The sequence below is a fragment of the Staurois parvus genome, unplaced genomic scaffold (assembly GCF_062004578.1).
Source record: "Staurois parvus isolate SC_StPar_1 unplaced genomic scaffold, SC_StPar_1.0 ptg000488l, whole genome shotgun sequence".
NCBI classification, from domain to species: Eukaryota; Metazoa; Chordata; class Amphibia; order Anura; family Ranidae; genus Staurois; species Staurois parvus.
In genome coordinates, this window is record NW_028318284.1 from 2,406,466 (window position 1) to 2,433,947 (window position 27,482).

Consider the following 27,482-nt stretch of genomic DNA (forward strand, 5'->3'; position numbering starts at 1 on the left):
ATAGAGCTTTCTTTTGGTGGTATTATTATATAGGATTTATAGAACGCCAACAGTTTGAACAGTGCTTTACAATACATAGGGAGACCTTACAATTACAATACAGTTCAGTACAGAAGGAATAGGCGGGCCCTGCTCATAGAGCTTACTATCTAAAGGAAGGGGGAGGTGGTACAAAAGGTGATAGCTGCAGAGGATGATCTGATGCAAGTGACTCAAGTACAGTTCTTAGGTGGATGTGGGGTAGGCTTCCCTGAAGAAGTGAGTTTTCAAAGATCGTCTAAAGGCAGACAGCGTGGAGGCTGATCGGACATACTGGGGTAGGGAGTTCCAGAGGAAGGGAGAAGCTCTGGAGGAGTTCTGGAGTGTGGAAGAAGGTGATGAGGGAGTTGGTATTTAATCACCTCTGTGTTTTTTTATTATATAAATAAAATTAGAATTTTGGGGGAAAAAAAAAAGAATTTTCTACTTTCTGTTATAAAACATATCTAATAATACAAAAAAAAGTCCTAAATTTGCAGCAAAGATCTATCTTGTTACGTGTCCTTTGAAGAAAAAACAAACAATAAGTGTATATTAGTTGGTTTGTTCAAACGTTACAGCGCCTACAAACAATGGTATATATATACTAGAATTTACAGATATGACACTGTACTGGCAATCGTGGTGATCAGCGACTTATAGTAGGACTGTGATAGTGTGGCTGGCCATCTGGCGCATGATGAGGCTGACAATGATATCAATAGTGAAACTAATACAGTGATTAGTGCTAATACTCTAGTGACACTCGCTGAGAAGGGGTTAACATCTAGGGGCAATCAAGGGGTTAAGTGTGTGCAAACAAGGTGTAAAGTATGTAATATGTGTTGCTTTTATTTGCAGACCTTGCGGTTCCATCTCCATACTTTTCAGGGAGAAGAAACAGCAAAATTACTCTTCTGTTTACAGAGTCTTGTGTGTTTATCCACACAGGTCTCTGTGCTGTGAGTGGACACAGGTGATCAGGTTTCAGCCAAAAATCAATGCCTGGAACCTGTTGAAAAAAATGTGCTGTGGTTGGAAGGAGGAGCACATATATACAGGGGTTAGACAAAAAAAAATGGAAACACTACATGATTTGCAGTCCAGTGAAGACTGAGATTGAGCTCTGCAGTCACTTTTGCAGCAGTTGTTTTCTTATTCCGGGTCACAAACCTGTGCAAAGTCCTTTTGTCTCTTTAGGTCAGATGACTATGTTGAACTTGTTCTCAGAAACTGTACATGCCATCATAACCTTTGATACTGTCCTTACTACACGGCAAATAAGTTCAGCAACGTCAGTCACAGAGGCACCAGCTAAATCGGGCACCAACAATTTGCCCTCTTTGAAGCTCAGTAAGCTCTGACTTGACTCAGTATTACTAGCAGCGCATGCAGTGAATGATAAAAGTGAGGTTCCCAGTTGTTATATAGTTATAGTTAGTCTGGCTGGAAAAAAAAAAAAAAAAAAGTCCATCCATATCAACCATAGAAACAAAAAAAAAAAGTTATTGTCCTAAACCCACAGTTGATCCAGAGGAAGGCAAAAAAAAAAACCCAGCAAAGCATGATCTAATTTGCTCCTGCTGGGAAAAAAACACAGTTATTTACCTGTTAACTGTATTTCCAGGAATCTTCTAGGACAGCTTCACATGAGAGATAGGCTCCTCCCAGGAAACACCCCTTCCACCTTTTTTTCCTACAAGTAGCCTCTCTCCCTTGGGGACCCTCAATACAGGAATATGACCAAAGGCCTAGGAGAAAGCATAAAGATGGCAGTCGAAACAATATATCACTAGTTCATTGCATGACTTGACACCAGCATATAAGTACACAGTAATCGAAAGGGAGTTACGCTATCCTAGAAGATTCCTGGAAATACAGTTAACAGGTAAATAACTGCGTTTTCCCTAGTCATCTTCTAGGACAGCTTCACATGAAAGGATTGAATAGGAATACGTACATTAGGGCGGGGCTGTCGCTTGCAGGACCTTCCTGCCCAACGCCTGGTCTTTGTTGCCAATCAGGTCCAACCGGTAGTGTCTAGCGAAGGTGCTGAAGCTGGACCATGTTGCGGCCCTGCAGATCTGTCCAGGGGAGGCCCCAGTCTTTTCCGCCCAGGTAGCTGCGATGGCCCTGGTTGAATGCGCCTTTAAACCAGGTGGAGGCGCCAGCGACGCAGTCTTGTATCCCTCTGAGATGGCTTCTCTTATCAATTTTGCGATGGTGCCTTTGGAGGCATTGTATCCCTTCTTCGGGCCTTGGAATAGGATGAAGAGACTGGATGAGCGTCTCCATGTTTTCGTGCGCTCAATGTATGCAATTAAGCATCTCCTTACATCAATTTTGTTGTGGTCACCCTCTTTGGCGTTGCTTGGGTTTCTAACAAAGGATGGTATTACTATTTCTTCTGATTTGTGGAAATGCGACGCGACGTTTGGCAGAAATGCCGAATCTGTGCACAGGATGATTCTATCCAACAGGATTGTGCAGTATGGTTCTATTACTGACAGAGCTTGTAGTTCGCTGACTCTGCGAGCGGAGACCAGGGCTATGAGGAGGGTGGTTTTGAGGGTTAAATGCCTGAGAGAGCATTCCTCCAAGGGTTCAAAAGGTTCTTGCTGAAAACTTTTTAAAACTGTGCCTAGGTCCCATATAGGGTATTTTGGCATGGACGGAACTCGGCGCCTGGAGATGGCCCTCAGGAATCTGATTACTAAGGGGTCTTCTGCTAATCTCAGCTCCAGGAAATTAGACAGAGCGGCTATTTGCACTTTGAGAGTATTGGCGGCCAGGTTCTTGTCTGCCCCGGCTTGAAGGAATTCAAGTACTGTATTTAGGATGGGGGCCCCTGACAACTCGTTCCTGTTTCTCCAGAAGGAACATTTTCTCCAGACTTTGACATATATGGTGTTTGTCGGCATCTTCCGCCCATCTAATATGGTGGTGACTCCTCTTTCTGATAACCCTTTTCTAGCTAGCCTGTTCCGCTCAGAAGCCAAGCTGTCAGGGATAGCTTTTCCGGGTGTGGGTGTACCACTGCCCCTTGTGCGAGTAAATCGTGCGCGGGCGGTATCATCCACGGGTCCGTTAGGCTCAGTTTCTTCAGCAGGGAGAACCATGATCTTTTGGGCCAGAATGGAGCAATCAGGATGACCCTGGCTTGGGATGATTGCTACCCAGAGTGATACAGAAGATACAACCTGAACGGTGGGAAAGTGTAGATGAGATCTCCCTCCCATTGTTGGGCTAGTGCGTCTGTCCCTGACCTCCTGGGGTCCTTTTGCAGGCAAAAGTACTTCTTTGGTTTTGTGTTCTTCCTGTTGGCGAAGAGGTCTATGGAAGGAGTACCCCATCTGGCACAGATTAGTCTAACATTGTGCGGCTGAGGCACCAGTCTGACTGGTTGACTTCCTCCTGGCTCAACTGGTCCGCCAGCTGATTCAGATCTCCTTTCAGGTGCAATGCTGTGATGGATTTTAGATTCCTTTCTGCCAGCTCAGGAGGATTTCTGCTAGTTCCATCAGATTCGAGAACCTGTGCCTCCTTGCCTGTTCAAGTATGCAACCGCCGCTGTGTTGTCGGACAAGATCTGAACCTCTTTCCCCTCTATCTTCTTCTGAAAAGCTGTGAGAGCTCTGAAAATAGTCAATAATTCTCTGAAGGTTGATGATCTCCTTGAGATCTCCGGGTCCCACTTGCCCTGGGTCAGGCAACCCTCCATATGCGCACCCCACCCTCACATGCTTGCGTCTGTGGTGATTCTTACTGGGGTTGCTTCCACTTCCTTCCCGCCTTTAGTGTGTGGATGTTCCCCCACCATTCTAGTGATTCTCTCACTTTGTGCGTGAGGCGGATGCATCCACCTCACGCACAAAACGTGATGCATCCGCCTCACGCACAAAGTGAATCACTAGGGATGCTTGGCTGCCATCCCAGTAGGAGAGGACGTGGTTCTGCATCGTTCTGGAGTATAGTTGTGCCCATTGTACCCCCAGTATGGAGGCTGTCATGTGCCTGACAAGCTTCATGGCATTTCTGACTGTGCAGGTCGCCATCCCCCGGAAGGTTTCCATGTCTTGTTGTAGTTTGAGCGCTTTCTCTGCGGTCAGGTATAAGCAAGTATTTGTGGAGTCCAGAATGTATCCCAAATACGTGATCCTGCTGGAAGGGACTAGCTGTGATTTCTCTGTGTTTATTATCCATCCTAGGTTTTCCACGAAGGATATTGTTAGCTCTATGTAGGATTTCAGACCTCTTTCCGTGTCCGCAAATAAGAGTAGGTCGTCCAGATAGGGAATGATGTTTATCCCATGTAACCTCAGGGCTTGCAGAGGTTCCGCTAGGATCTTTGTGAATATTCTTGGAGCTGAAGATAGACCAAAAGGGAGTGCATTGAATTGGAATAGGATCGTTCTTAGTTTGCCTTTTAGAAACTTCCTCGATTCTTCCCTTATTGCAGGGGTGTCCAAACTTTTTTCAAAGAGGGCCAGATTGGATGAAGTGAACATGGTGGAGGGCCGAACATTTTTCCAAACATTCTTTGAACCATTACAATTAAATGCAAATAAATTATTTTATGCCAAGTTACCGTATTTTTCGCCGTATAAGACGCACCTGACCATAAGACGCACCTAGGTTTTAGAGGCAGAAAACAGGAAAAAAAAAATTCTGAACTAATGGACTGCAGACACAGTACAGGAGATGACCAGAGACTGCGGACAGCACAGGGATGAGCAGAGACTGCGGACAGCACAGGGATGACCAGAGACTGCGGACAGCACAGGGATGACCAGAGACTGCGGACAGCACAGGGATGACCAGAGACTGCGGACAGCACAGGGATGACCAGAGACTGCGGACAGCACAGGGATGACCAGAGACTGCGGACAGCACAGGGATGACCAGAGACTGCGGACAGCACAGGGATGACCAGAGACTGCGGACAGCACAGGGATGACCAGAGACTGCGGACAGCACAGGGATGACCAGAGACTGCGGACAGCACAGGGATGACCAGAGACTGCGGACAGCACAGGGATGACTGCTGACCTTTGGGGAGGTGGGGAGCGGGTACCTGAATTTGACAGGTACCTGCTCTTACTTCCGCAGTTGTTCTTTGATCTTACCTGTTCCTCGATCCAGCCGCGCGCTGTCTTCCCGGCTTCTGTAATGGCGCTCGGCATGACAGCCGGGTGCCCAGTGCGCATGAGCGAGAAGCACTTGCGCTTTGTGATTGGTCCGGCGGCTTCTGGGATCTGTCATGTGTCCCAGGTACCGCCTTACCATTCACAAAAAGCACCGCTTCTTGCGCATGCGCACTTGGCACCCGGCTGTCATGCCCAGCGCCCACACTACAGAAGCCGAGAAGACAGTGCGCCGCTGGATAGAGGAACAGGTAAGGTCCCGCTGCAGAGCTGAGCGGCCGGCCCGGTATTCTGACACGGCCGCGGTGGAAATACCAGACCGGCCGCTCCATATGACACACTGACATGGAGGGCCGTATTAAACCGACCCTCGGGCCGTAAATGGCCCGCGGGCCGGACTTTGGACATGCCTGCCTTATTGGGACGTGAAGGTATGCGTCCTTTAGGTCTATGGATGCCATAAATGCTCCCGGCGGAAGGAGTTCCTTCATCTTGTGTATTGTTTCCATGTGGAACTATTTGGGTGTTACAAATTCGTTCACCTTTTTAGGTTGAGTATCATTCTGTAACTTCCAGACGCCTTTCTTCTTAGAAAAAAATGGGAGTAGAATTCTCTTTCCCTCTCTTACTCCTCCGGCTGACAGACTACATTCTGTTGGAGCATCTCTTCCAGGAGGTTCACCAGCGTGTCTGCCTTTTCCCTTTCCCTTGGTAAGGGGGGGGGGTCACGAAAAACCTCCGAGGGGGAAGTCTTGAAAAGTCTATCCTGTAGCCATTGCGAATTGTGTCTAGGATAAATGTGTTCTGGGTAGTCTTCAGCCATTGTGCGTGGAAGTGTCCCAGTCTTCCTCCCACTTGGCTTCGCCAGTCACTTGGGCTGAGCCTTGGATTTGACCTGGTTGGGGTTGAAGAAAAAGCCTCCCTTCCTCTTTTGAAGGTCCAACCCTTTTTCTGACCTTGAAATTTTTCCTCCCTTGCTGCCTGTTGGGGCAAAAAAATTTCCATCCCATTTGCCTGCTAGGGTTAGGAAACCCTTTTCTCCTATCGGCCGATCTCTCGAGAACCGAGGTCAATTCTGGCCCAAAGAGGAGTTTTCCTTCAAAGGGTAGGCCGCAGAGCCTGGACTTGGAGGCGACATCCCCCTGCCAGGATTTTAACCAGATTTCTCTACGGCCCGAGTTTATGAGTGCCGTTGATCTTGCTGTATACTTGATTGTTTCAGCCGATGCGTCTGTGATGAAGGCCACTGCTTTCTCCAAGACTGGTAATGACTTGAGAATTTCCTCCGCCCGAGTACCTTGTTCCAGGTGAGAGGGAAGCTGACCCAGCCATACATCCAGGGTTCTGGAAACGCAGGTAGTTGCTATTGCTGGTTTAAAATTTACCGCAGACGCTTCCCATGCCCTTTTAAGAAAGGTGTCAGCCTTGAGGTCCATTGGATCCTTTAAAGAGCCTCCGTCTTCAAACGATAGGTCTGTGGATTTAGAAATATTCGAAAGTGGGGCGTCTTGTTTCGGGCAGGACTCCCATACGGACGCATCTTTATTCTTAAATGGGAAACACTTTTTCAAATTGTTAGGAAAAAAAGCCTTCCTTTCCGGCTCTTCCCATTCCCTCCTTATGGTAGACCATAGGGTGGAGTGGACCGGGAATGTGCGGCCGATTTTCTTCTGTAGCCCTGCGTAAAGTTGGTCATGTAGAGAGAGATCTGGTTGTTCCTCTTCTAAGTCCAGGGTATCGTAGATTACCTTCAGGAGACCTTCTGTATCCTCTACCGGAAAAAGGAACCTCTGTGACCTGTGGTCCTGTTCTTCCGTCTCACCTTCCTCCGAGTCGGAAGTAACAGAGGGTTCGTCCTCTTGGACTGTAACGGCACCCGGGTTCTCTCTCCTCTTCTGAGCAGGTAGGGAAACGCCTGAGGGGCCTGGTTGGGGCTCGTCCATGCCAGGTTCCTACATTTGTTCCCTAAAATTTTGAAAGGTTTTAGACATTTCCTGCGTTATATTTTGCAGAAAATCTTTAAGCAGCGACCCCAACTCTTTTTTCTTTTACAAAGACTTTTATTATAGAATAGATAGGAGCAGCGAATCAGTCAAAAACAGATACATTGACCAACAGGAATAAAACATACAAGGTATTCGATGAATATTACAAAATACGTACTGATGGAGAGACATAGAAATAAACAGCATACTTAAGTGTCGAGTACAGAAAGAGGGGAAAAAAAAAAAAAGGTGAAAAAACAATAAGGTGCAAAAATGGGAAACGTTTATAGACCAATGAGAATATAAACTCTAAGGAAAAATTGTCACTATATCAGCATAAAGAAAGCGGAGATGATATGAGATGGAACCTCTCTGAATAAAAATGGGCATTCCACACGCAGGCCTGCCGATGCAGTCCAGCATAAGGATATAGTATTGCTGGTGCGGCACTCAAAGCAATAATCACAATCAGTACACATAGCATGAAAACAGACTAGACAAAAAGGAAAGAGGAACGAAGAGGAAGGAGACTAAAACAAAAACAAAAAGGGCTCCAGGGGGATTGCAGCAGAAAAAAAAAAGAAAAATAAACTGATATGTAAATTTTATATCGACAAAAGGGACTGGTCGAATCTCGATGGTTGGGCTATATCAAGCCAGGGATGACATGTCTGCAGGAATTTTGTGTGGGTGTCTAACAGTATAGCCGTCAGTTTTTCATTGACCATTATGAAGTTCATAATGCTTTTGACAACTTTGAAGCTGAGGAGGGGAGTCTTCCAAGCCCTTGCGATCGTCAGCTTGGTAGCCATAAACAGGTGTGATGCCAGCTGCCGTTCTGGACGAAGTAGGCCCACTAATGGTTTAAATAAAAGCACTTCATACGGGTTGCGCTTAATGTCTGTGTGAAACATAGTACGGAGAAGGGCATAAACTCTGATCCACAATCTGCAAACCTTAGGACAAGTCCACCAAATATGGACCATAGTACCCCTTTTTTTTGACAGCCCCGAAAACAAGTTGGGGAATATGTAGGGATAAAACGAGCCAGACGAGCAGGTGTGTAATACCATCTATAAAGATCCTTATAAGCATTTGCTAGTATGATAACATTCCTAGAGCATTTAGATAACGCTTGGGTCATGGTCAGTCAATCCTGTGCCCCCGAGTTCCGACTGCCAACGCTGATGATAAGAACAGACCGGGGGAGTTCTAGAAGAAGTAATAGAATAGACCAGAGAAATTAAGCCCGAAGCATGGGGTCTATGTCTACATTGATTTTCAAAGGGGGACAACATGTAGGGTCCCAAGTGCGTCTGTGTTAATGTATTGATAAAGTGGCGGATTTGAAGATAGCCATAATGTTCCCGCAATGGGATATCATGAGAGGAGCACAGAGTTTCAAAGGTGAGTATTCGAGTGTGAGATGGCATTGAATGTACATCATGGAAGCCATGTGCTTGCCACCAAGCAAACTGTCCAGGGTTATCACGACCCGGGGGGAATAATGGGTTATGTAGCAAACGTAGTAACTGTAGGTGGGCAGAGATGAGACCAGCGGAATATTTAATAGAATCCCAAAGACGAAGCGTTAGCATCTGACTAAGGGATGAAGGTCGATGAGTAGAGGGAAGACACTGCAAAGAAGAGAGTGGTATCGGATGGGAATCCATCAAGTCTATAGTAGCCCACAAGGGAAAGTGGTGAGATGCATGAAGATGGGCCAAGGGGGCAATATTGGCTGCCAGATAGTAAGACTGAAGATTTGGGACAGATAACCCACCCGCGGTCTTACGAGCAAATAAGATTTGTTTACTAATTCTGGGTCGAGAAGAACCCCAACTGAAAGACAGGAGTTTTCGCTGATGAATACGCAATATATGTGAGGGAACAGGGACAGGTAAAGCTCGGAACACATACAATAATTTGGGAAGAGAAGTCATACGGATTGCATTGATTCTACCGAACCACGAAAACGGATAGTGAGACCAGGAGGACAACAGCTCTGTCAGTTCATTAAAAACGGCGGGAAAATTAGCCCGGTAAAGTCCTTCATAATTTGGGGTGAGCTTGATTCCTAAATACGGCAAGGCCGAGAGCCATTGAAAAGGAAACAAATGTTTCAGAGTAGCCAAGAGTGATGGTGAGAGGGTAATTGACATAGCCTTAGATTTGGCAGGGTTGACATGGAGGCCTGAGAGAGCTGCAAAGGAATCCAAAACCGCAAGTAAATTTGGCAAAGTGACCCCCGGGTTCGTGACCAACAATATATCGTCAGAAAACATAGATAACTTATGCTGAGAACCAGCTACGTCTATTCCCTTAATATCAGGATGCATACGAATAGCTTCTGCCAAAGGTTCCAAAGCCAAGATAAATAGTATGGGAGAAAGTGGGCACCCTTGTCTAGTTCCCCTGCCAAAAGGGAACGTTGAGGACTCAAAACCATAATATTTAAGTTTTGCTTGAGGGGACGTATATAATGAAGAGATCCAACGTAAAAACGAGGGACCAAATCCAAAACGGTGAAGGACTGACATGAGATAAGGCCAGGACAAAGTGTCAAAGGCCTTGTTGATATCTAGAGATAGGAGCATCATATCAATTTTGCGAACATGAGCCAAATGTAATTGTAACATGCGTCTTATGGCATCTCCGGCTTGTTTGTGGGGGATGAAACCCACCTGGTCCTTTTTTTATCAGACAAGATAGGAAAGAATTCAAACGAGTGGCTAAGATCTTGGTGAGGATTTTCATGTCAATGTTAATAAGAGAAATTGGCCTATAGTTTGCCCAAGAGGAATGATCACGATCCAGTTTTGGGATCATAACCACATTAGCAAAGAGTCGGGGGAAAAGTTTGAACCTCCCTTCACCGCATTGAACATAGCGGCAAGGTGAGGGGCAAGCACATCAGCCAATTTCTTGTAATAGAAGGCCGTATAACCATCTGGACCTAGGCGTTTGCCCGTCTTCAGATGCGCAATGCATTGCAGAACTTCTGATATTTGCATATCACGGTCCATCAGGTCCTTATGAGCCTGAGTCAAAGTAGGCAAGGACAGATGGGATAAAAAGTCAGAAATAGACTGTCAGCCCGTGTAGAATCCGTATAAAGTCTGGCAAGTCGATGCCAGAACTCCTCCAATACCACTACAGGGTTACTTGCGAGAGCATTCTGATGAGTGCGTAGAGAAATCGGTTTGGGGTGATGTGTAAAAGAGCGTAATCTACGTGCTAACATGGAATCTGGTTTATTTGCTTTACTATACCACTTCTGGCACGTCCAACGCAAAGAGCGCTCAGCCTCATCTGTCAAACAGAGATCCAGTTCCAGGCGGGCCTGATCTAGCAATCTACGGTTCGATGGGGTAGGTACCTGCTTAAATTGAGCCGATGCGGAAGCTAGCTTTGATTCCAGCTGACACGGTTTATGTTGTCTATCCCTCCTCCGCCTCAAAGCTATCTGAATAATATGGCCCCTAAGAACAGCCTTGTAAGCTTCCCACAACGTCACTGAAGAAGAGACAGAACCCGAGTTTAGCTGAAAGTATTCTTGGGATTTGCGCTGTAGTTCCGCCTGAATCTCCTTTAGCGAAAGTAGGGAGTCATTCATAATCCAAGAGGAGTAGGCTGGCTTACAAGGGAAAGATTGACAAACCACCAGAGTGGGGTCATGATCAGACCATGGAACCGTGAGGATAGAGACTGAGCGTATCAAAGGGAGATGTTTGCGCAATACAAAAGCATGGTCAATTCTAGAGTGAGAATGATGAGGGTGAGAGTAGTAAGTATAGTCTTTCCCACGGGAGTGGAATTAACGCCATAGATCTACCAGATCATGGGTACTTAACGTACGGGTAAAGGATTTAGCTGACGCGGAAGAACTAGAATTCTCTGCAGGATATTTATCTAAGGAGGGATTTAATACGAAGTTGGAATCTCCTGCCATCAAAAGGGTACCCAGTTGATGGACAGCCAGGAGGGAGCAGATATGTGATAGAAAGGGTCCAGGGTTGACATTGGGAGCGTAGTAGGTCAGTATTGTGACATATATACCCTGAATCGTGCCCTGTAATAAAAGATACCTGCCACTGGGGTCAGCAATACGCTTCACACAGACAAATGGGGTTTTGTCGTGAAAAGCAACAAGAACTCCCCTTTGTTTAGTAGGGCCAGTAGCCTGAAATACCTGAGGGTAGCATGCATCAAAATATTTTGGGGCGGAGGTAGTGGAGAAAGGAGTTTCCTGCAGACAAGCAATATTGACATGGTGAGCCCGGAGAAACTTAAATATTTTTACCCGTTTTTGCGGGAAGTTCATTCCCTGAACATTCAAAGATAACCAGTTCAACGACATGGCGATCGGAAGGAAAAAAGATCAAATCCGTCACAAACTCAGAGAGCCCTAAAAAAAAAAAAATGTATAAAAAAAAAAAAAAACACAAAAAACATGACAAGGAGCAAAGAAAAAGGAGATGGAAAAGAAGGAAGAAACAAGAAACCATCTGGTATACGAGCAATATGCATGTGAAACAGTAAGATTAGTACAAACATCGTAATAATCAACTCTGGGTGATATACCCACAAAGAGACTAGGTAGCAGGCAGGACACCAATCCAGACCACTAGCCAGCTCAGAGGGGGACACAATTGTCCACCGGAACAACTCGACTTAGTAAAAACAAGAAAACACAAAGCAAACAGCTTAGGCTAATACACCCACGAATAGGTGGTCTATAAGTGACTCGTAAAGCAATAGGAATCTCAGTCAGCCAAAGCCTCAAAAATGAAGAGACTCCAAAATAACCGAAGGAGTGAAACCGCTCACGGGCCCGCCCAGTGAACAGAGTCACACCCGCGGCCTGAGATCCACCGCAGGTTCTGCCTATCAACAATAACATAAATAGAAGCATCTATACAGAACTAGCATGGTTATTGAGGAGTTGGCTGCAGCAAAAAAAGTGCAACATGACATAGCTGCGTAGAAACATCTGTGGGCAGTGTCGCCCGTATCTCAAAAAGTAAAAAGCAAATGTGAATACCCAACCGGACACAGAATGTCAACTCGCAGAAACTTCCTGGAAACGCTGGGGCTGTAAAGATCGAAGAGCCTGAGAGCTACTCTGGCTTGAAGGAGATGATTTACGTGAAGACTGGGAGCCCAGCGGGCATGTGGAAACTGTAGCCTCCTCAGTCTGGGAGCGTGGTAATTCCAGTTTCAGTTCCTGAAAGTGGCGGCGAAGATCCGCAGGTGAAGAAGCTTGGAACTGACGACCTTGAAAGGAGAAAGAGAGCTTGAAAGGGAAACCCCATCTGTATTTGATATCAGCTGATTGTAGAATCTGAAGGTAGGGTCTCAGGGTACGACGTTTTGCAATCGTGACTGGAGACAAATCCGCAAACCGCTGAATGGAGTTACCCTAAAATTCCAGAGGCGGACGATTCTGAGCCGCCTGTAGTAGACGCTCTTTGGTGTGGTAAAAATGGAATTTAACGATTATGTCCCTTGGAGGGCCCTCCGAGGGTTTAGGAGCTAAAAGCTCTATGAATACGGTCAAATTCCAGTCGTTCCAAGGGGATCTCAGGAGCCAGTTCCTGGAAGAGGGCGGTAACTATACCCTGTAGATCAGTGATTACCTCAGGAACCCCGCGTATGTAGAGGTTGTCTCTCTGGGCCCTATTCTCAGCATCTTCCAATTTATCTTTTAAAGTGTCCAGCTCAGCATGCAGATCATCCACCTTCTTTTCATGGCCCTCCAAGACCATAGTTGCCAGATCCATACATTGTTCTAATTGATGGACATGGTGACCCAATTCTTTTAGGCCTCTTACCAGATCAGACGATAATTTACGAGAGGCAACTGTGATCTCCTCTCGCACTATGGCGCAGAATTTGTGTAGTAAGGCTTCAGGTTTTTGTTCAAGGGGGGCCGGTCAGACCCGAGGGGAATTGCTGCTGACTATCGCCATCCGACTCCAGATCCCCGGTAAGCTGCGTAACGTCATCAGGCTCTGGGGGGCTGGGCATTATCTTGGCAGTGTGTGTCTATGTAGAGGATATTGCTGCTGGGCCCGGTGTTTGGGTTTGGTGCGTGGGGTACGATGCATTTTTAGGTGAAGTCCAGGTATTTCACAAGCACCTACAGCTGGTAGAGATTACATGCAGGGGTGTAGAAGCCCTATTGCCGAGGTAGATGTTCCGGTGGCGCGGTGCAGGGAGATCAAATGGTCATCTTCCCTGGCTACGCGTGCGTGTCCCCCAGCGGGGTTGCGTTTACATAAGAACGATTGCTGCGGAGCACCTCATGCGTCCCGCCATAGCCATTAAATTGTAGAAAAAATTGTCACAATTGAGGGGGAGGGGTAGGTATAGGCTGAAATTGAAACTTGAACGATACCTTCCTTAGGGTGATGAAGCGCCAGGCGAGCAAGCGTAGGCCCCAGGGTCTCAGCACCAGATGGGGCAAGTGGGTCCACGACAGTCAGGCCAGGCGGATGGCAGCATTGAAGGCCCGCAAAAGGGGGCACAGAAGCCTCTAATTCATCCCCTATAGAAAGGGGGCAGATGGGGTAGGCCTCCAGGCCTGTCGGGGACTTCTCCTCCACCATGTTGGGCCTCCAGGCCTTATTGCAGACTGTGCAGGCCCAGTGTGATCCCCGGAGCTCATGGAGAGGCCAGGGGGCCACACACAGACCTACCCAGGGGCGGGCCCGATAGAGGGTCGGGGGGCGGAGCGGCGGCGTCTCGCTCCGGCCGCGACCGCAGGAAAGATCGCGGCTCCGCTGGCCGTGGTAGGCCGCAAACGCCGGAGCTCCACGGGAGAGACAAAAGCATCCAGCACCCCTCCTCAGATGTCAGGCAGGGGCCGCAGGACCTCCAGTGACCTTTTAGAGCCCGTTACCACCTGGATGGCAGCAGATTGCACTGTAGGGCGCCGGAGCTCACGATCAAGCAGCCGCTCTGGTCGCCATCTTGGACACTCCCCGACTCTTTTTTAATCAGCCTGTCAATGCACCCCTGGCATAGCTGTTTTTTCCAAGCGCTAGCAAGCCTCTTTTTGCAGGTAGCGCATTTCCTCTTGGCTTCACAGGAAACCTCCTTGTCTCTCCTCTCTTCCTCCTGTGGGCCCATCTAGGGACAGGGAGACACAAGGTGTAAGCTCGCTGTAAAGAGCTCTGAGGAAGCGGGTACAGCTCCCGAAACGCGTTAGATTTCCGCATCATTAGACACAGCCATATTGTGACTGTTTTTGTGGACCACCTACTGCTTTTTATCACGTTGGTTTGTGAGTATATAATCCTTTTTTATTAATAAATACGTGGATTACCACGGTAATGCACAATGAGAGTGCGCCCTTGTTTGTTTTTTCCCACCAGTGGCCAGATTACCCGATCTCAGAAGGGCAGCACCTCTTCGGTTGGCATTTTGACATGTCCTTGGTTTGCATGAAGATTTGAGTGCTGGTTCTGTTTTGTTCATCTTTGGAATACAACAGTAATCACGTTTAACCCCTTGATTGCCAGGAACATGCTCATACACAATAAACCTCCGTTGCTAGTATAGTGTCTGAACGGATCAATATCTTTGAGCAGATCAGCACTATACCAGCATTCACATTAGTATAGTGTCCCCAAAAATGCAGCGTTAGCAGGATCAACCCCAGAACCTGCGTTTAGCCCCTATGCTTACTCCCCCCCCCCTTCTCCCTCAGCAAGTGCACTGTCAGTAGGTCACTGTCACTTGATACATTGCACACAAAACCGCAGTGTTCGCAGAATCAGGCCTGATCTCTGTCAGCACTTGCCAGTAAATTTTGATGACTCTCATAAGCAGCAGAGTGCCAATACTAGTGCCGCTCTACCTTTTGGTGAACTGGCGAGAACCAGCGGCCTAGTGCATCCGGGTCTTTCACATACTAGCACTGCAGTATCACTTGGTGATGTGGTGAGTCCCATAAGTGTAGTACAAGCTGGTGCGGTGGCGAGCACAAGTATTGTCCTGCAACCACCAAGAATTCGCACACAGGCCCATAGAGCCCCTAGTATCCTTCCGGATGTGCTTGCAAATTCCGCTTGGCAGCCCACAAATTCTGCAGCACCTGTACTTCTCCCCCTTTGTTTTTACTTTTTATGGACCTAACCCTAAACATGAGCATTACTAAAAAAAATGAATTGCGGTTGTATTGGTCCACAGACCTGATTCATCACATGCCCGTGTTCTATGCTGCCATGGCCAGGCATAGATATGAGAGCAGAATGTGTTTTATGCATTTCAACGACAATACACTCTGTCATCCTCAAAGTGACCCTGAATTTGACCGGCTCCACAAAATTCAGCCCCTCGTAAATCACCTTAACCAAAAATTTGAAGATGTCTATACTCCCCAGCAAAAAAATCTGTGTTGATGAGTCCCTCATTAATTTTTCTGGCCGCCTTGCATTCAAACAATTTCCCCCAGCAAGCATGCTGGATTTACGAGGGAAAAAGATTGTCACGTAGAGCCCCCCGGATGCCCAGACTACGTGGGGAGCAGTGGCAAGATAGTTTGGGACTTGGTGTCATCCTTTTTCCATATGGGGTACCACTTATACATGGACAATTTTTATTCAAGCGTGCCACTATTTAGACATTTGTACAATCTTGGAACTGGTGCATGTGGCACTGTGCGACCTAATGTGTGCACACCATTAGAAGTGGGTGGATGCAGGGCGGTATATTCTAACAGTGGGCATACCACACACTTTTTCTGGCAGAGATTTCTCCTTTTTTTTTTTTTTTTTAATATGCAGCCCACAGGATGCATAAAAAAAAAAAAAAAAGACATAGCATATATACCCAACAAGGACCAGCGACGTACTGGTACATCACTGGACTTTGAATGGTTATACCAGGATGATGCCTACAGCTGAAGGCATCATCCTGGTGTAATTTTTTTCAGCCGGCGATGGGCTTTCATGTAAAAGCAATCCTAGTGGCTAATTAGCTGCAGGACTGCTTTTACAAGTAGTGGGATACCCCCCCCCCTTCCACGGCCTTCTCGAGCAGTCCCGTGCCATCGGGGAAACCTGAGAATGCAGCCAGTGTTTCTGCCAGCTGACCATAGAGCTGATTGGAAGCCAGAATGGTGCCAATCATCTCTATAGCCTAAGAAATCGGAAGCTACGAGCATTTCATCACTTCAGTTTCGCAGGATATAAACAGCACCATTTGTAAATTGGGAAAGCATCTGATCACACCGATCTTGGTTTGATTAGATAATGTATGGGCAGAGAAAATATTTAGAGTCTGATAGACCCCAGATTTATCAAAAAAGAATATATGACAATGCCCATTGAAGTTATAGGGGATATTTGCATTCCCTGTGATAGCATTTAAAGTGATTAAAAAAAAAAAAAAAAATGAAAAAAAGGGACAGTGTAAAAATAATTTAAGTAATCAAAACAACCTTTGCTCCCCAACCCATCCCCCCATGAGCGTTGACCCTGTGCCAGTATGTAAACAGTGGTTGCACCATGCATGTGAGGTATCGCTGTGAACGTTAGATCAAGGGCAGTCATTCTAACACTAGACCTCCTCTGTAAATCTAAAATGGTAGTTTGTAAAGGCTTTTAAAAGTGTTGTCTATGGATAGTAAAAATGAATACAGTTTGTCGCCATTGCACGGGCATGCGCAGTTTTAAAGAATGTCATGTTTGGTATCTATTAACACGCTATACCATCATCTTTTATATTCTACCAAATAATTGGGCAATATATTGTGTTTATGTGCATTAAAATTAAAAAAAGTGTTTGTTTTTTTTAAATTGCATTTGAAAAATCGCTGCGCGAGTACTATGTGACATAAAAAATTGCAGCACCCACCATTTTATTCACTAGGGTGTTTGCTTTAAAAAAAATATATATATATATATAATATTTGGGGGTTTAAATTAATTTCCAAGCAAAAAATACTGATTCTGTTCACGTGAACAAAAAGTGTAAGAAAAGGCTTGATCTTCAGGTGGTTAGAAGAGTGAGTGATGTGTGGCATAAACTTCTAGTGCTGGGCATAAAATGCCCCCACTCCCCAAAACGACCCCTTTTTGGAAAGTAGACACCCTATTTGCTGAGAGGCACATTGAATCAATAGAAGAATTTATTTTTGTACCACAAATTTTTGGAAAATAAATGTAAAAAATGTTGTCATTTATTTATTTTTACACAAAGTTGTCACTTAAAGGATTTATTGCTCACACATGCCATGGGTATATGTGGAATTACCCCCAAAATACATTCTGCTACTTCTCCCAAGTATGGCGGTACCACATGTGAGACGTTTTGGCATTCAAGTACACGACCCCAAAATCCAATAAGCAACTTCAAGCTTTTCAAGGGCTTTATTTCCTCATTACAATTCCTGACTACCTATCACAGTTCAGGAGGTCCTGAAATGCCAGGATAGCACCAACCCCCCCTAATTTTTGGAAAGTAGACACCCCAAGGAATTTGATAAGAAGCATGATGAGTATTTTGCAGATCTCGTTTATTGCCACAAGTTTTTGGAAAATTAAGTTTTTTTAGATTTCAAAACCTTGTGAGAAAAAAAAATTTGCAAAATCTGCAAAATACTCACCATCCCAAAAAGTCTGACACATGTTGTATCCCCATACTCAGTAGAAGTAGCATAATGTATTTATGGGTGTAATTCCACATATACCCATGGCTTGTGCGAGAAATATATAATTTAAATGACAACTTTGTGTAAAAAAAAAAAAAAAAAAGAAAAAAAAGTGTTTGTAATTTTCCAGAAACTTGTGGGAAAAAAAATAAATCTTCCATGGACTTAATATGCCTCTCAGCAGATAACTTAGGGTGTCTACATTCCGAATAGGGGTCATTTGGGGGTGTTAGTACTATTCTGGTATTTTAGCACCTCAAGAAATGTGATGGGCAGTCAGAAAGTAAAAGCTGTGTAAATTCCATTATCTATACTATGGTTTGTAGAGGCTATGACTTTCACACAAAGCAATCAATATACACTTATTAGGATTTTTTTTAATCAAAAAACTGAGCAGAATACATTTTGGCCTAAGTTTATGATGAAATTTTAGGGTTTTTTTTAGATTTTTTTTTATGACAGAAATGAGAAAATATCTTTTTCCAAAAAATGTTTTTGTTTATAGCGCCAAAAATAAAAAGCGCACAGGTGATCAAATACCACCAAAAGAAAGCTCTATTTGTGTGAAAAAAGGACATAAAATTCATTTATGTACTGTATTGCATGACCGTGCAATTGTCAGTTAAACTTGCGCAGCGCTGTATAGCAAAAAAAAATGGCGTAATTGCAGTATCTATACCATAGTTTGTAGACGCTATAACTTTCACACAAAGCAATCAATATACACGTATTTGGATTTTTTTTACCAAAAACTTGTAGCAGAATACTTTTGGGCCTAAAATTTATAACTAACTTTGAGTTTACTATATATTTTTTATAGCCGAAAGTAAAAAATATCGTTTTTTCTTCCAAATTTTCGGTCTTTTTTTGTTTATAGCGCAAAAAATAAAAAGCACACAGGTGATCAAATACCACCGAAAGAAAGCTCTATTTGTGTAAAAAAATGGACGTACATTTCATTTGGGTACAGCATTGCATGACCACGCAATTATCAGTTGAATTGGCGCAGCGCCGAGTAGCAAAAAGAGGCCTGGTCATTAAGGGGGGTAATCCTCTGGAGGGAAAGAGGTTAATACAAGAGGGTTTTATTGGGGGATTTGAACTGGGATAAGGTTAGGGGTGTACGGGATGCCCAAGTTTATACAGCAAAAATCTGCATTCCTGGAGAGCTAGCCAGCGTCTCTGGTTGTACCACCCCAGACCCTAGTTTCTCCTAATCCAGCTGTTCTGGGCAAATCCCTGAACAGGGGGTCCAGTGCCTGTCGCTTTACAGGAAGACAGCCTTGGGTAGTTGCTAATCTGGTTTCCAACCAGAGTGCTCCTTCCCCTATCTGGCCCAGAGGGTGCAGGTCTACTCAGTCAGTCCTTCTCCTTTCTTGCTGGTGGGTGGCTGCTACCAGGCCTTCTAGCTGGGCCGCTCCTTTGCTGCCACACAGGTTGTCCTCTCTCTGGGGGCCAGTGAAGTACCAAGCATTCCTCCTTCCAAGCTTTCTGCCTGGAGGAGAGCCCCTCTCCATCTCAACCCCTCCCAGGCTCCTGCTCTCCAGACTCACTTCCTCATCTTCCACCCAAACTCTATTCCTGTTAAGCAGGCTCAGTTACTCTTAAAGGCTGTCCTAGATCTTGCCAAGCCTCCTGTTGAGGATTGGCCAGGATTCTATAGAGGAACAGCCAATCCACTCCTCACCTCCGCCCGCTGCTTCTAGATCTTTCTTCAAAGTTCTAGAGCAGGGGGTCAAGAGAGCTGGTCTGCAGAGTCTCTGCTCTGGTTGCAATTTGACCCACCTGGCTATCACACCCAGACTGATACTCAGCCCTCTTCTTTAACAATTGAAGCTAGAGCACCCATAGCTGACTCGGAGCGTGCTACAAACGCAAAACATGTTGTCACTGTCACACCTGCAAATCATGTAGTATTTCCATTTCTATTGTCTAACCCCTGTATATAAGGATATAGGCCCATTGTTACTGTGCATTAGCGTGTATGTGCTGCGATAATCCTGATATTCTGAATAAGAAACTCCAAGGAAAACTGGAGATCAGTGATTTATCCTGGGAGGTTACAAAGTTCTGGTTTTCTTCACCTAGGTATGTTCTTATTTGTCCCTGCAGGCTTTTAATATGTTCCACTAGTTGTACTTTTCCTCTAAGGCCATGGTTACATCATCTGCATTGTCTTTCAAGGAATACATGAAGTGGCCTTGTGCTTTCAGCTCTTTAACCCTTTTGCTGCCAGGTCTATATGCCATATGTACCTGACAACAGGGGGTTTTATACACAATCCAGTGGCTGCACCCACCAGAATTGTGTGTAAAACGGACAGGCAGACTCCTGTCTATCAGAGGGAAGCAGTCAGGCGGCTCTGTTGCATGTCTCAATAAAGAGAACCTGGCACCAAAAAATCATCACATAGAGGACCCTGTGTCCCCTATGTGATGAAAAAATAAAAATTCTAAGTAAAAAAAATACATAACATCCCCTGCCCCTCCAAAAAAAAAAATTGGGAGGCCCAACCCAACATATACACGTGAAACAAACACATTGGGGTGCCTACACGTGAAACCGTCGATTGCGGTAAACATTACATACCGCCATGCACACCGGATTGAGAGCAATAATTATAGCACCAGACCTCCTCTATAAAACACTAAAATGATGACCTATAAAAGGGCTTTTAAAGCGTTGTCTATAGAAAATATAGGGTACTGAAGCTTGATGCAATTTCATAGGCGCGCACAAATTTAAGGTTTGGCATGTTGGGTATCTATTTACTTGGCACAACCTCGTCTTTTATATTTTATCTAAAATGTGCATAATTTATTGCATTTGTTTGTCCTAAAATATTGCAAAGTTGCAATAATATTGTGAGACATAAAAATGTTTAGCTGTTTTATTCTCTAGGTCTTGAGTGACTGCTTTCAGAAAATATATGTTTGGGGGTTTTGTGCAATCTTCAGGCCTAAAATGATTTTTTTAAACTTGTGCAAAATAAAAGCAAAACTGGCTCTGGCAGCAAAAGGGTTAAAGAAAACTGCTTAAAGATTTTTTTTATGATAAGATCCCCTTCTTCTATCAAACAAGTAGGGTACTGTAGCAATCGTGCGCACAGATATGGACTCGGACAACCATTTTGCTAAGATCCGACATTCTGGTGTCATCCTCACTCCAAATCAGTCCCCCTCCCTTTTTGTTGAATGGCATGTGCTCTGTGTGTTGCTGAGTTGAGGAGTGCACAGGGCACAGCTGGATACACTTCATGGTTGTAAACCCAATTAGCTGGTTCCATGAGGTCTGTCCGACTCTTGCTCTGGCCTGATCGTAAAGCTATAAATCTGTCAGTCACTGGACATGAAAAGCATTCCAGAGTAGCAGTAAAAACGTACATTCCACTGAAATCACTTTTCCTTACAAATTCATAACTCCCGACAGGAACAAAGTACAATAAAAGAAAGCATATATTCAGGTAGGGCATTTTAATACAAGTCACCTGATACCTTACACCCCTAGATAATGTCTACCTGAGAGCAGAAAGCGATCTCTTTAACCGTCACAGGCAGATATGACATATCTGGTGTCTGGACGTTCAGCAGATAATTTAGCATATTATCCTACCAGTGGATAGGATGCTACATGTACCTATGGAAGGTTATTAACCATGGTATAAACTTTGGAGGGATTTGAGTCACGGCCTGGGTCTCCGCCTAAACCCCCTCCCCAAATGAGGCGATTGGCCCTTGGCTTCAGTAGACACCCCCTGCTGGGTCACTAGAAAATAGGCTGTCAGGCCTGGAGATGAAGAAATTCTCCCTTTTAACATCAGGAACCAACTTTGGGAGAAAAGGTACCCTTTTGTTCAGGACACTTGAATCTGCTTAAACCAGGACTTCTGCAAGTATTCTACCTTCTTAAACTTCTTCCTTTATCGCTCTGGTGTTATTGCTCTAATATATATATACACATATATATATATACACACACACACACACACACACACAGTTGTGTTCAAAATAATAGTGTGTTGAAAAAAGTGAATAAAGCTCAAAATGCTTCTAATAGCTTTGATTTCCATACACACAAATGCATTGGGAACACTACACATTCTATTCCAAATCAAAACATGAAGAAAAATATATCAAATTTGTGTTGTTCCTCTAAAAAAAAATTGAAGAAAAGTGAATATTTGACTGTTCAAAAAAATAGCAGTGTTTGTATTCTTCTTTACAAACTCAAACATTCACTATATAAACTGAAAAATGTGTGAAGATTTTGCTTTCCTTTGAATCACATAATTAATATTTAGTCGTATAAGCACTGTTTCTGAGAACTGCTGTACATCTGTGTTGCCTGGAGTCAACCAACTTCTGGCACCTGTGAACAGGTATTCCAGCCCAGGATGATTGGACTACATTCCACAGTTCTTCTCTATTTCTTGGTTTTGCCTCAAACTGCATTTTAGATGTCACCCCACAAGATTTCTATTGGATTAAGATCCGGGGATTGGGCTGGCCACTCCATAACGTCAATCTTGTTGGTCTGGAACCAAGATGTTGCACATTTACTGGTGTGTTTGGGGTCATTGTCTTGTTGGAACACCCATTTCAAGGGCATTTCCTCTTCAGCATAACCTCTTCAAGTATTCTGATGTATTCAAACTGATCCATGATCCCTGGTATGCGATAAATAGGCCCAACACCGTAGTATGTGAAACATCCCCATATCATGATGCTTGAGCAACCATGCTTCACTGTCTTCACAGTGTACCGTGGCTTGAATGCAGTGTTTGGGGGTCATCTGACAAACTGTCTCTGGCCACTAGACCCAAAAAGAACAATCTTACTTTCATCAGTCCACAAAATGTTGCGCCATTTCTCTTTAGGCCAGTCAATGTGCTCTTTGGCAAATTGTAACCTCTTCAGCACGTCTTTTTTTCAACAGTGGGACTTTGCGGGGGCTTCTTGCAGATAGCTTGGCTTCACATAGGCATCTTCTAATTGTAACAGTACTCACAGGTAACTTTAGACCTTCTTTGATCTTCCTGGAGCGGATTGTTGGCTGAGTCCTTGCCATTTTGGCTATTCTTCTATCCATTCGAATGGTAGTTTTTCGCTTTCTTCCACGTCTTTCAGGTTTTGGTTGCCATTTTAAAGCATTTGTGATCATTTTAGCTGAGCAGCCTATCATTTTCTGCACTTCTTTGTTTTCCCCTCTCCAATCAACTTTTTAATCAAGGTACGCTGTTCTTCTGAACAATGTCTGGAACGACCCATTTTCCTCAGATTTTCAGAGAGAAATGCAATGTAACCAGCATGTACATTTGCTTCCTTCCTTAAATAAGGGCAATAATTGCCACCTGTTTTTCAAAGAATGAATGACCTCACTAATAGAACTCCACACTGCTATTATTTTGAACATGCCTCTTTCAATTAGTGATTCAATTACACAGAATCAGCAGCATGCATGTCATGACTGTTGGGTCTGTTGGATTTCTATTACTCTACTACACCTGCTAGTAAATTATTTGCCATGTAGAAATATCATTTCTACCAAAAACAGTGATTGATCACGTTAGTGATGTCTGACTGCTATTATTTTGAACACAACTGTATATATAGGCTACATCTTTTTCTGTAAATATTTTTATTGCACCATTTTGACCTTTTTAGTACTAAATCCTATTTTCTGAAAAGTGTTGAACTGTTTCTAAAGCTCTTTAATGCAAACTAAGAATCCCTGTCTCTGAAGAGTGCTACTGTGTGTTTTAAAACCTCTGTATACATCTGCTTGCGGTGTTACTGCTAAGATTTATGAGTTTCCTCTTACTCTGTAAAAAGGTGGTGGGCCCCGATTTAGTCCCTGGACAAGTAGTTGTTTCAAAAATGTCCACACCCGTGTGTGTATATACCGTATTTTCCGGCGTATAAGACGACTTTTCAACCCCTGAAAATCTTCTGAAAAGTCGGGGGTCGTCTTATACGCCGGTGCAAGCCGGTGTCAGGGCGGCACTTTTTCGAGGGGCGGCGCGGCGCCGCCCCCCCTCCTCCTCCAGCGGACACTAAGTACAGGGGTGGGCAGAGGGGCTGCTGTACCTTACCTGGCTCCGGTCCCACGACGATCCGGTCCAGGAAGCGCGGCTGCTCCTTCTTTCAGTTCGGCCGCTCGATGGTCACGCGGCCGCTCGGCTCCGCCTCCTCACCGGTGATTGGGCGCCAGCACTGGAAAGGCACACAGGCGACCAATCACCGGCGAGGAGGCGGAGCCGAGCGGCCCCGCGAAAATCGAGCGGCCTAACTGGAAGAAGGAGCAGCCGCTCCTCTCCCCCACTGACACTAACGATGGGGCACTATTCCTCCTCCACACTGACACCAACGATGAGGCACTGTTCTCCCCACTGACACCAATGATGGGGCACTATTCCTCCTCCACACTGACACCAACGATGAGGCACTGTTCTCCCCACTGACACCAATGATGGGGCACTATTCCTCCTCCCCACTGACACCAATGATGGGGCACTATTCCTCCTCCCCACTGACACCAATGATGGGGCACTATTCTCCCCACTGATACCAATGATGGGGCACTATTCCCCCCACTGATACCAAGGATGGGGCACTATTCCTCCCACTGACACCAAGGATGGGGCACTATTCCTCCCACTGACACCAAGGATGGGGCACTATTCCTCCCACTGACACCAACGATGGGGCACTATTCCTCCCACTGACACCAACGATGGGGCACTATTCCTCCCACTGACACCAACGATGGGGCACTATTCCTCCCACTGACACCAACGATGGGGCACTATTCCTCCCACTGACACCAACGATGGGGCACTATTCCTCCCACTGACACCAACGATGGGGCACTATTCCTCCCACTGACACCAACGATGGGGCACTATTCCTCCCACTGACACCAACGATGGGGCACTATTCCTCCCACTGACACCAACGATGGGGCACTATTCCTCCCACTGACACCAACGATGGGGCACTATTCCTCCCACTGACACCAACGATGGGGCACTATTCCTCCCACTGACACCAACGATGGGGCACTATTCCTCCCACTGATACAAACGATGGGGCACTATTCTCCCCACTGATACCAATGATGGGGCACTATTCTCCCCACTGACACCAATGATGGGACACTACTTCTCCTCCCCACTGACACCAATGATGGGGCACTATTCTCCCCACTGATACCAATGATGGGGCACTATTCCTCCCACTGACACCAATGATGGGGCACTATTCTCCCCACTGACACCAATGATGGGGCACTATTCTCCCCACTGACACCAATGATGGGGCACTATTCTCCCCACTGACACCAATGATGGGGCACTATTCTCCCCACTGACACCAATGATGGGGCACTATTCTCCCCACTGACACCAATGATGGGGCGCAATTCCTCTCACTGACACCAATGATGGGGCGCAATTCCTGCCACTGACACCAATGATGGGGCGCTATTCTTCCCACTGACACCAATGATGGGGCACTATTCCTCCCACTGACTAATGATGGGGCACTATTCCTCCCACTGACTAATGATGGGGCACTATTCCTCACACACTGACACTAATGATGGGGCACCATCATTGGTGACAGTGGGAGGAATAGTGTCCCATCATTGGTATCAGTGGAAGGAATAGTGCCCCATCATTGGTGTCAGTGGATGAAATAGTGCCCCATCATTGGTGTCAGTGGGAGGAGTAGTGCCTCATCATTGGTGTCAGTGGGAGGAATAGCACCCCATCATTGGAATACCATACTGAAATAGCATACCATATTGAAATCAAATCTGATGATTTTTTATTTGGTGTGCGTTGGAAGAGGGGTAGTCTTATACGGCGAGTATAGCTCAAACCCTATATTTTAACAGGAAAAGTAGGGGGTCATCTTATACGCCCAGTTGTCTTATACGCCGGAAAATATGGTATATATCTCAATCATACGTACATACATATACACACGTGCGCCGCCATTGGCGGCTACAGCTGTCGATCACTGTGTCCCGGCCAGAGATTACCCACCAGCACCCGGTGATCACCGAGGAACACTGACAGGGTTGTATGTAAACAATACAAATCTCTCCCGTCAGCACCAGCATGCTTACAATGTAAAGCACACACACAGACAAAATAGTAACACAGCACACAGTTAACTCTTTGATCGCCCTAGCTATTAACCCCTTTCTGCCCAGTGTCATTAGTATAGGTCATTAGTACTTTTCATTAGCACTGATCACTGTGTTAGTGTCACTGAGGATGTCAGCGGCAGTTAGTTTCCACCCAATGTCAGAATGCCCGCCATAGTCCCACTATAAGTCGCTAATAGTTGCCATTACTAGAATAAATAAAATTTTTTAAAAATTCCAATATACACCACTTGTAGACACTATAGCTTTCATGTAATCCAATTAATTTACACATATTGGGATTGTTTTTTAAGCAAAGACACGTAGCAGAATAATTTTTGACCTAAATTTATGACAGAATTTGATTTTTTTTACTGGATATGTTTTATAGCAGTCTTTTTTTGTTTATTGCGCAAAAAATAACTCACGTGATCAAATACCACCGAAAGAAAGCTCCATTTGTGGGGGGGGGGGGGGAAGGACAGAATTTTAATTTGGGTGCAGTGCTGCATGACCGCGCAATTGTCAGTTAAAGAAACACAGCGCCGTATCACAAAAAAATGGCCTGGTCAGGAAGCGGGGTAAATCCTCTGGAGGGCAAGTGGTTAATGTTACTGTCCCTACTGGGGTAAAACTCCCCTCACTTCCTGTTCCAGCAGCGGTGGTCACAAAGGCAGAAAGTAAGAAGCAACCTCCTCAAAAGAAACCCACGTAGCAATAAAAACCAAGCAGTTCATCAATAACAACAAAAAATGATCTTCACTTCAACCCATGATCGTGAGAAATATAGAGCAAGTACAGGTATCGATTGCCAGCCTTTAGTAGACCAGTCAGAATGAGCAAAGGCTTCACAGCTGAGAACGCCTGATTGAATAAACATACCGAACAGGTCAGAAATATCGACCACAAGCCTAAATAAGCGTCACCAAATGATGTTATTTACGACATAAGCATTTCTCAAAACTAATGAAAACTAGAACAGCCGTAAAGCTTAGAGCTGCATGCACAAGATCAAAATAGAAACGAAATCCACGCTATGCTCTTGCCGCCTCTTGTCCCATCACCCCAAATGTACTATACCTGTCTGCAAGGAGCCACCACAATCAACAATTCACAAGACGGAAATCCGGTAAAAGCATATCCTTTGTAAGTGTGCCAGGACTCATCATGGCTTCAGTGGAATAGTCCCTAATCTGTTTACGTAAGTGTCGCAAGAAATACGTCACGTTTGCACTCTGCCTTCTTTTCTAGCCATGCGTAGAAGGCGCGTATTTTTTCCATGTGGACAGTACTTAAAATTCAGGTAAATGAGAGTGCGATGGATGTGGATTGTAACAACGAAGGAGGTTTTTTTTTAACACGGGTTAATGGCTTCGAGGTGGTTTTTTTTTTTTTAGATGTAATCATTGCTTTCCTTCTCTAGCAACCTAGCTAGAGGTTGTCCCTTTATATGCCTTCCTGGTCTGGTTTTCCTGTGTGCAATTGCTCTGCCTGATCAATGTTGGCTCCCGCGCTCGTACCTTG

At 45.2% G+C, this 27,482-nt stretch overlaps 1 protein-coding gene across 6 annotated transcripts in view; it reads right to left on the bottom strand.

The window, feature by feature from the left end:
* The window catches only part of LOC149452212 (zinc finger CCCH domain-containing protein 11A-like), a 334,496-nt gene extending 307,308 nt beyond the window's left edge, over positions 1–27,188 (bottom strand). For 3 of the 6 annotated variants that reach the window (XM_089689656.1, XM_089689657.1, XM_089689655.1), the window contains exon 1: positions 27,039–27,188. The gene's annotated coding sequence lies outside the window, so the exon portion shown is untranslated. The remainder of the gene's footprint in view (positions 1–27,038) is intronic. The other 3 variants (XM_089689653.1, XM_089689652.1, XM_089689658.1) reach the window with 1 other exon arrangement.
* Between the last annotated feature and the right edge of the window lie 294 nt (positions 27,189–27,482).